The sequence below is a fragment of the Mytilus trossulus genome, unplaced genomic scaffold (genome assembly GCF_036588685.1).
Source record: "Mytilus trossulus isolate FHL-02 unplaced genomic scaffold, PNRI_Mtr1.1.1.hap1 h1tg000024l__unscaffolded, whole genome shotgun sequence".
NCBI lineage: Eukaryota > Metazoa > Mollusca > Bivalvia > Mytilida > Mytilidae > Mytilus > Mytilus trossulus.
This window is the reverse complement of record NW_026963290.1, coordinates 7999498-8008272: the sequence shown is the minus strand read 5'-3', so window position 1 is coordinate 8008272 and position 8775 is coordinate 7999498.

The following is an 8775-nucleotide window of genomic DNA, read 5'->3' as shown; positions in this document are numbered from 1 at the left end:
GGGCCAAATGAAACCACACTTGGCCACAATCATCATTGGGGTATCTAGTTTAAAAAATGTGTGGTGTGACCCGCCAAACAAAACAAGATGGCCGCCATGGCTAAAAATAGAACATAGGGGTAAAATGCAGTTTTGGCTTATAACTCAAAAACCAAAGCATTTAGAGCAAATCTGACAAGAGGTAAAATTGTTTATCAGGTCAAGATCTATCTGGCTTGAAATTTTCAGATGAATCAGACAACCAGTTGTTGGATTGCTGCCCCTGAATTGGTAATTTTAGGGAAATTTTGCTGTTTTTGGTTATTATCTTGAATATTATTATAGATAGAGAGAAACTGTAAACAGCAATAATGTTCAGCAAAGTAAGATTTACAAATAAGTCATCAGGAACAAAATGGTCAGTTGACCCCTTTAGAAGTTATTGCCCTTTAAAGTCAATTTTTAACCATTTTTCTTAAATTTTATATATCTTTTACAAAAATCTTCTCATCTGAAACTGTTGGGCCAACTTAATCCAAACTTGGCCACAATCATCTTTGGGGTATCTTGTTTAAAAAATGTGTGGCGTGACCCGCCAAACCAACCAAGATGGCCGCCATGGCTAAAAATAGAACATAGTGGTAAAACGCAGTTTTTAGCTTATAACTCAAAAACCAAAGCATTTAGAGCAAATCTGACAAGGGGTTAAATTGTTCATCAGGTCAAGTCCTATCTGCCCTGAAATTTTCAGATGAATCAGAGAACCGGTTGTTGGGTTGCTGTCCCTGAATTGGTAATTTTAAGAGAATTTTGTTGTTTTTGGTTATTATCTTGAATATTATTATAGATAGAGTTAATCTGTAAACAGCAAAAATGTTCAGCATAGTAAGATTTAAAAATAAGTCAAACATGACCAAAATGGTCAATTGACCCCCTAAGGAGTTATTTTCCTTTACAGTCAATTTTTAACAATTTTCATAAAACTTGTAGATTTTTACTACCGGTTACATTTTCCACAGAAACTACTGGGCCAAGGTCGTTATAGATAGTGATAATTGTAAGCAGCAAGAATGTTCAGTAAAGTAAGATGTACAAACATATCACCATCACAAAAAACATAATTTTGTCATGAATCCATCTGCTTCCTATGTTTAATATTCACATAGACCAAGGTGAGCGACACAGGCTCTTTAGAGCCTCTAGTTTTTATATGGTTTTCTACAGTTTAAAATGGAATTTAGAATTTAATTAGAAGAAATGACTGTAATATTTTTTTCTGTCTTTTAAAAATAACAGCTACAAGCGTTATTCAGTGTGCACCAGATTTTTTATGCCAGAGGGGCATTATGTTTTCTGGTCTGTGCCTCCGTTCGTTCAGCCGTCTGTGCGTCTGTCTGTGCGACCGTTCGCTTCAAATTGAAGTTTTTGGTCAAGGTAGTTTTTGATGAAGTTGAAGTCCAATCAAATTGAAACTTAGTACACATGTTCCCCATGATATGATCTTTCTAATTTCAATGCCAAATTATAGTTTTGACCCCAATTTCATGGTTCACTGAACATAGAAAATGATAGTATGAAATTCAGGTTAAAGTTTTTGGTCAAGGTAGTTTTTGATGAAGTTGAAGTCTAATCAACTTGAAACTTAGTACACATGTTCCCCGTGATATGATATTTCTAATTTTAATTCCAAATTAAAGTTTTGACCCCAATTTCACGGTCCACTGAACATAGAAAATGATAGTGCGAGTGGGGCATCCGTGTCCTATGGACACATTCTTGTTATGTTATTTCTTCATAGACAGAAAAAATATTACAGTCATTCCTTAAGTAGAAATCAAATAAATATTAAGGACAACCATGTAATTACTGCAGTTTAAAGAGAAATATTATATTAGTGCTGACAACTTAAAATCAGTCATTAACATTGATTTTATGAGTAGATAGAGATATATATGACTTAATTTTTCACAAATATGTCAACATTTGTTTTGTTGTTTAAGATTAAAAATGTATAAAAAAAAAATTTGCAAAATATTTCATTTGACTCTTTTTTTGTGCATTTAAAAAAAGATTATATGCAATAGAAATGGTTTATTTGGAATTTGACGAGACTGTCATCAGAGTGAGAGGGTTGGCACTATATACCAGGTTTAATCCACCATTTTCTACATTTAAAAATGGTTGTTCCGGGTCAGGAATATGATAGTTCTTGTCCATTCGTTTTTGATGTGTTTTGTTATTTAATTTTGCCATGTGATTATGGACTTTCTGATTTGAATTTCCTCTGTGTTCAGTATTTTTGTGATTTAACCTATTAATGTAGGTGTTTCTTTCCTTTTGTTGTTGAGTTTACAAAGTCAGAGTAACAACAAAATGTGATTTTAAAAACTGCTTTCTTCTCTGAACATGGTTTAAAATAAAAGCTATGGCAAATAATTTTTCATCTAAGTTCTATTATAATATCACATCTTGGAAACTTTGTTGTTGTAGATCAAGATTAAGATTGTCTAATTTGAGTGAAATGTGATATCATTGTAGATCAAGGTTCAGATTGTCTAATTTGAGTTAAATGTGATATCATTGTAGAGCTCAATGTTAAGATTGTCTAATTTGAGTTAAATGTGATATCACTGTAGATCAAGGTTAATATTGTCTAATTTGAGTTAAATGTGATATCACTGTAGATCAAGGTTGAGATTGTCTAATTTGAGTTAAATGTGATATCACTGTAGATCAAGGTTAAGATTGTCTAATTTGAGTTAAATGTGATATCACTGTAGATGAAGGTTAAGATTGTCTAATTTGAGTTAAATGTGATATCACTGTAGATCAAGGTTAAGATTGTCTAATTTGAGTTAAATGTGATATCACTGTAGATCAAGGTTAAGATTGTCTAATTTGAGTTAAATGTGATATCACTGTAGATCAAGGTTAAGATTGTCTAATTTGAGTTAAATGTGATATCACTGTAGATGAAGGTTAAGATTGTCTAATTTGAGATAAATGTGATATCATTGTAGATCAAGGTTAAGATTGTCTAATTTGAGTTAAATGTGATATCTTTGTAGATCAAGGTTAAGATTGTCTAACTTGAGTTAAATGTGATATCACTGCAGATCAAGGTTAAGATTGTCTAATTTGAGTTAAATGTGATATCTTTGTAGATCAAGGTTAAGATTGTCTAATTTGAGTTAAATGTGATATCATTGTAGAGCTCAAGGTTAAGATTGTCTAATTTGAGTTAAATGTGATATCACTGTAGATCAAGGTTAAGATTGTCTAATTTGAGTTAAATGTGATATCACTGTAGAGCTCAAGGTTAAGATTGTCTAACTTGAGTTAAATGTGATATCACTGTAGATCAAGGTTAAGATTGTCTAATTTGAGTTAAATGTGATATCTTTGTAGATCAAGGTTAAGATTGTCTAATTTGAGTTAAATGTGATATCACTGTAGATCAAGGTTAAGATTGTCTAACTTGAGTTAAATGTGATATCACTGTAGATCAAGGTTAAGATTGTCTAATTTGAGTTAAATGTGATATCACTGTAGATCAAGGTTAAGATTGTCTAATTTAAATGTGATATCACTGTAGATCAAGGTTAAGATTGTCTAATTTGAGTTAAATGTGATATCACTGTAGATCAAGGTTAAGATTGTCTAATTTAAATGTGATATCACTGTAGATCAAGGTTAAGATTGTCTAATTTAAATGTGATATCACTGTAGATCAAGGTTAAGATTGTCTAATTTAAATGTGATATCACTGTAGATCAAGGTTAAGATTGTCTAATTTGAGTTAAATGTGATATCACTGTAGATCAAGGTTAAGATTGTCTAATTTAAATGTGATATCACTGTAGATCAAGGTTAAGATTGTCTAATTTAAATGTGATAGTATTGTAGATCAAGGTTAAGATTGTCTAATTTAAATGTGATATCATTGTAGAGCTCCAACACTGAAAACATAAAAAAAATAAGGATTAAAAAAGATAATGTGACTGTGTTTTTAAAGTGGTGTTGTTGAATTTTTAGCTAACCTGGTCAGATGCCTGTCTGTCTGTCTATCTTTCAGTGTTTAAAAAGATATCTTCTCTGAAACTACCTGGCACATGTATTTAAACCTACCTACATGTTTCTGATGGATTATTTAAGAAAAAATATCAATGTATTTGATCCATCAACGAACATGGCCACTGTTGCTAAATATATAACATTAATGGATGAAATGCAGTTTAAAGGTCTTAATGGGGATCATTCCACTTTTTTCCAGATTTTTCCATCCTGGAAACAGATGGTTAGAAGCTATAAACATTGTTTTTTAAATTGACACATGAGCAAATGTTTGAATTAGTGTGTAAATTAACGTGTGGCTATATTAATATGATATCAGTAGGAGAATCTTCAATAAGTTCATTTGTAAATACATTTAAAAAATTACAGTATAGAAATGTGGGCTTATATGAATAAACATGTTATAGGGACATATTGTGGTTATGCCCCTATTTGTTAAAGCTTTATATTTCAAAAGGTAGGAGACCTGGATGCTCAATATACCCTGTATACAGATACCTTATGTTACAAAGTTTCTGTCAATCATTTGTCCATTGTCCTTGACCTCATTTCATGGTACAGCAGTTACTAGGGGGAAAAATAGTTTATTTTGTCATGTTAATTTCTCAATTATTATAAATAATAGGAATTTGAACAACGGAATATTTGCATCTTTTGGAAAGTTTGTAAGAACCAACATGGTCTGAAGATCCATTTGGGAAAGATGAAACGCAAGCCAAATCAGATCATAACACAACGCACAGGGTAGCTTAGTGAGACGGATACAAACCACAGTGATCACAGCCTCCATGTGTTATACAATGAGGAGGACAGCATGGCAGAGAGGACTCAATAGGAACAGGAGAGTTGACAACCAGAGCAGAAAAGAACATCGGACACAATCAAGGACAACACAGGGAGTAAAACAATAAAATGGTCCAACAATAAAAGTAAAAGGGAATGGCAACTGTTTGATGAGGATGTTGGTGCAATTTTGAACACAACATTAGCAGGTTACATGGACAGGAAGATAGAATCGATGACACCATTTATTGGTATGGACAGATTTGGTGCAGATGAGAAAGAGGTGGTGAAGCGAGAGGAATGAAAGAACAGACGAGAATCCGAGATAGCAAAGATATGGAAAGACATTAGGCAAGTTAAGAAAAGATATAAGCAGGCAGCAGAGGATGAAAAACCAGCATTATCTGAACTCAGGGACACCATCAGGAAGAACCTCAAAATCACGAGGAGAGCAGAGAGAACAAGGAAAAGGAGATTAAAAAGGGAGAAAGCAAGAGGGTAGAAATGCCGGGCCAACTGAAAGCTAGTAAAAAGGAAGTAGAAAAATACCTGAGAGAAATGCACAGTGATCCAAAAAGGTAATAAGACCTATTGGAGATAGAACAACTAATACATTTTGAAGATCCAGAGCAGGCTTTTGATTAATCACCACCAAAGTTGAAGGAGGTAGTAGATGTTATCACGAAAGGAAGAGCAGCATCAGGACCAGGTCCAAATGGAGTACCATATAAAGTATACAAGAACTTTCAGAGGATTACAAGACGTTTATGGCAACAGATAAGGGTAATTTTGAGAAGAGGTCGACTTGCAGAGAGTTTGCACAAGGCATAGGGGTGCTTTGTACCAAAGAAAGAGAAGTCAGAAACATTGAAACAGTTTAGAACAATCTCACTGTTAAATTTGGAAAGAATAATATTTCTTGTTATCCTTGCCAAAAGGATGAAAATCTACATGCTGAGCAACAACTACATGATTGACATTGCAGTACATAATGGAGGTGCACAAGATATTGAAGTCATACAACTTTCGAGTCATTTTCTTAATGTAGGACAGAAAGTCACATGACAAAAAGTCACAATTCAGTTTTGATATTCTTTTTCTTCGAACAAAAAAAACCTACTAATTTAAAAAATACTTAGATTCAAAGGGAAAGCTTGCAGTTGTCTGGTTGGATTTAGCGAATGTATATGGGACAGTACCACACATTAGTTGAGTTTTGACTGGAAAGATACCATGTACCTGATGCGATAAGAGAGCTGATAAAACAATTTTTCAACCATCTACAACTGAGATTCACAGTTGGAGATTATACAACATCATGGCAACATTTAGAAGTGGGAATAATGACAGGATGCACGATATCTGCCACCCTTGTCTCAGTAGCAATGAATATGAAAGTGAAATCAGTAGAGAAAAAGAACAGAGGTCCATGGATGAAGTCAGGAGTGCGGCAACCACCAGGAAGAGCATTCATGGATGATTTGACAAAATTCACAAAGATTGAAAATACAGGAGCCTTATAAAAGAGGGACGAAAGACACCAAAGGGACAGTCAAACTCGTAAATCTAAAACAAACTGACAACGCCATGGCTAAAAATGAAAAAGACAAACAGAAAAACAATAGTACACATGACACAACATAGAAAACTAAAGAATAAACAACACGAACCCCACCAAAAACTAGGGGTGATCTCAGGTGCTCCGGAAGGGTAAGCAGATCCTGCTGCACATGCGGCACCCGTCGTGTTGCTTATGTGATTACAAATCCGGTAAATAGTCTAATTCGGTAGGTCAAATTCATGAAAGGGAAGGGGATTGTAGTTACGACGTAAGGAACATATCCGATATCATTTGTGAAAGGGTTATTCCATAACAGTCAACCAACTCGTGATGGCGTCCGTAAAATTTACGATGGGATGATTTCAACTTCACCATTTGGAACTCTTGGTTCCAAATAAGATGGTTATAAGATGATCACTTTGACAAGAATGAAAGTGAAGCCAAGCGAATCCAGAAGTTTGGTGGTAAAAATTGGTAAAGTTAAGGAGGAAATGTTTAAAATTGGAGACGAGATAATTCCATCAGTCTCAGAGAAGCCAGTTAAGTGCCTTGGGAAATGGTTCAACAACACTTTGTCAGATAAGTTGAATGTTGAAGATACATATTAGCAGTTGGACGACTGGTTAAATGCTGTAGATAAGAGCGGATTATCAGGGAAATACAAGGCATGGCTTTACCATCATGATATATTGACTCGGCTGCTGTGGCTTCTTCTTGTGTATGATGTACCAAGGACAACGGTAAAGGGAATGGAGAAAATTTCAAACAGTTACTTACATAGATGGATTGAAGTACCATTTAGTTTCAGCAGCGTCAGCCTATGCAGTGTAAGAAGCAAGTTACAGCTACCACTCAAGTCAATCACTGATGAATTCAAGGTTATCAAGGTTAGACAACATCTGACGTTAAAAAACAGAAGGGATGAGAAAGTACGATCAGCACTAGTAGAAAAAAGAACAGGAAAGAATTGGTCGTCAAGGAAGACAATAGAAGATGCTTAGTCACGATTAAAACACAACGAGATACTAGTAGTTGACAAAGTTGAAATTGGAAAACATGAGCTGGATGTAACACCTCTAGCAAAATGGAGAACAGCAACAGTGGAAGAAAAAAACACCTTGTACAGAAAGAGGTAGGTACGATCAATGGAAGAAAAAAGTAGAATATTAAAAGCCGTGAGTATGAAGAAACAAGGAAGCTAGTTAAACTGGGAAGGAGCAGCTGAAGTTATGATGGAATTAGATCTGTAAGATGGAACCACATAGGATACAATTCAAGCTGAAGTCAGTATATGATATATTGCCAAGGCCAACAAATCTAGCAACATGGAGATTGATAGATGATCGACCCAAAGTGTGTTCTTGCACTAGGCCAGCAAATAAGGAGAATACAATATCTTCATGCTCGATTGCTTTGAAAGACGGGAGGTATATACATGGCGACACGACAAGGTATTTGGGACACTAGCACACACCCTGGAGAGAAACATCAGAAAGCCAAGAACGAACAAGTAAGGCCTTATCTTTGTCCATTTTGTTAAGGAAGGATAAAAGAAGAGTGTAGAAGGAAGTGGTTTACTTGGAACAGCAACTGATTGGCATAAGCTGGTGGTTCTGAAGCAGAAGTTAAAATTTCCGCCACAGATTGCCGTAACAAACCAGAGACTTAACATCGTCATTTCGTCAGCCTTAACAATACAGGCAATCCTGCTGCAACTAACCGTGCCATTGAAAGAACGTATAGAAGATGCAAACGAAGGAACGAGAATGAAGTACCAAGACCTACTTGCAGATTGTAGAGACAATGGATGGACAGGTTGGTAAGTTCCAGTGGGAAGCCGAGAGCTTGTTGAGCAGTCTATGTGGAGGACACTAAGATCACTTGGTATAGTTGGAGGGGATAGAGATGAGCTGATTGGTAACTTGTGCAAAGAGGCAGAGATATCATCAATGTGGTTGTGGAGGAAAAAGTCTGAGCAGTAAAGTGTAGAGGCAGGGATGGATAGCCATGTGATTTCGGGCTGGGATTTGATCACCACAGTCTGTGCACCTCTGGAGGTTGTAATGGACAGCACCTAAACTGCCGTGGAATGAGGATACACCTGAAGACGGACCACGCATCTTTTCAACAGGAGGTATTAAGGTAATAGGATACTAGTAACTATATTTGGTATATTGGTTCCTTGCAACGTCTTAATCTTCGTCAGACATTTCACCTGACCTTGACCTCATTTCATGGATCAGTAATCAAAATTTAGAAGATGAGGTCTGTTTTTCAAATACAATAAGCAGTAAGTCAACTATTTTGGCGAACGGAGTGATTGCTATGGGTATAATAACTGCGATTCTGGCAGGTTTCATCTGACCGTGACCTAATTG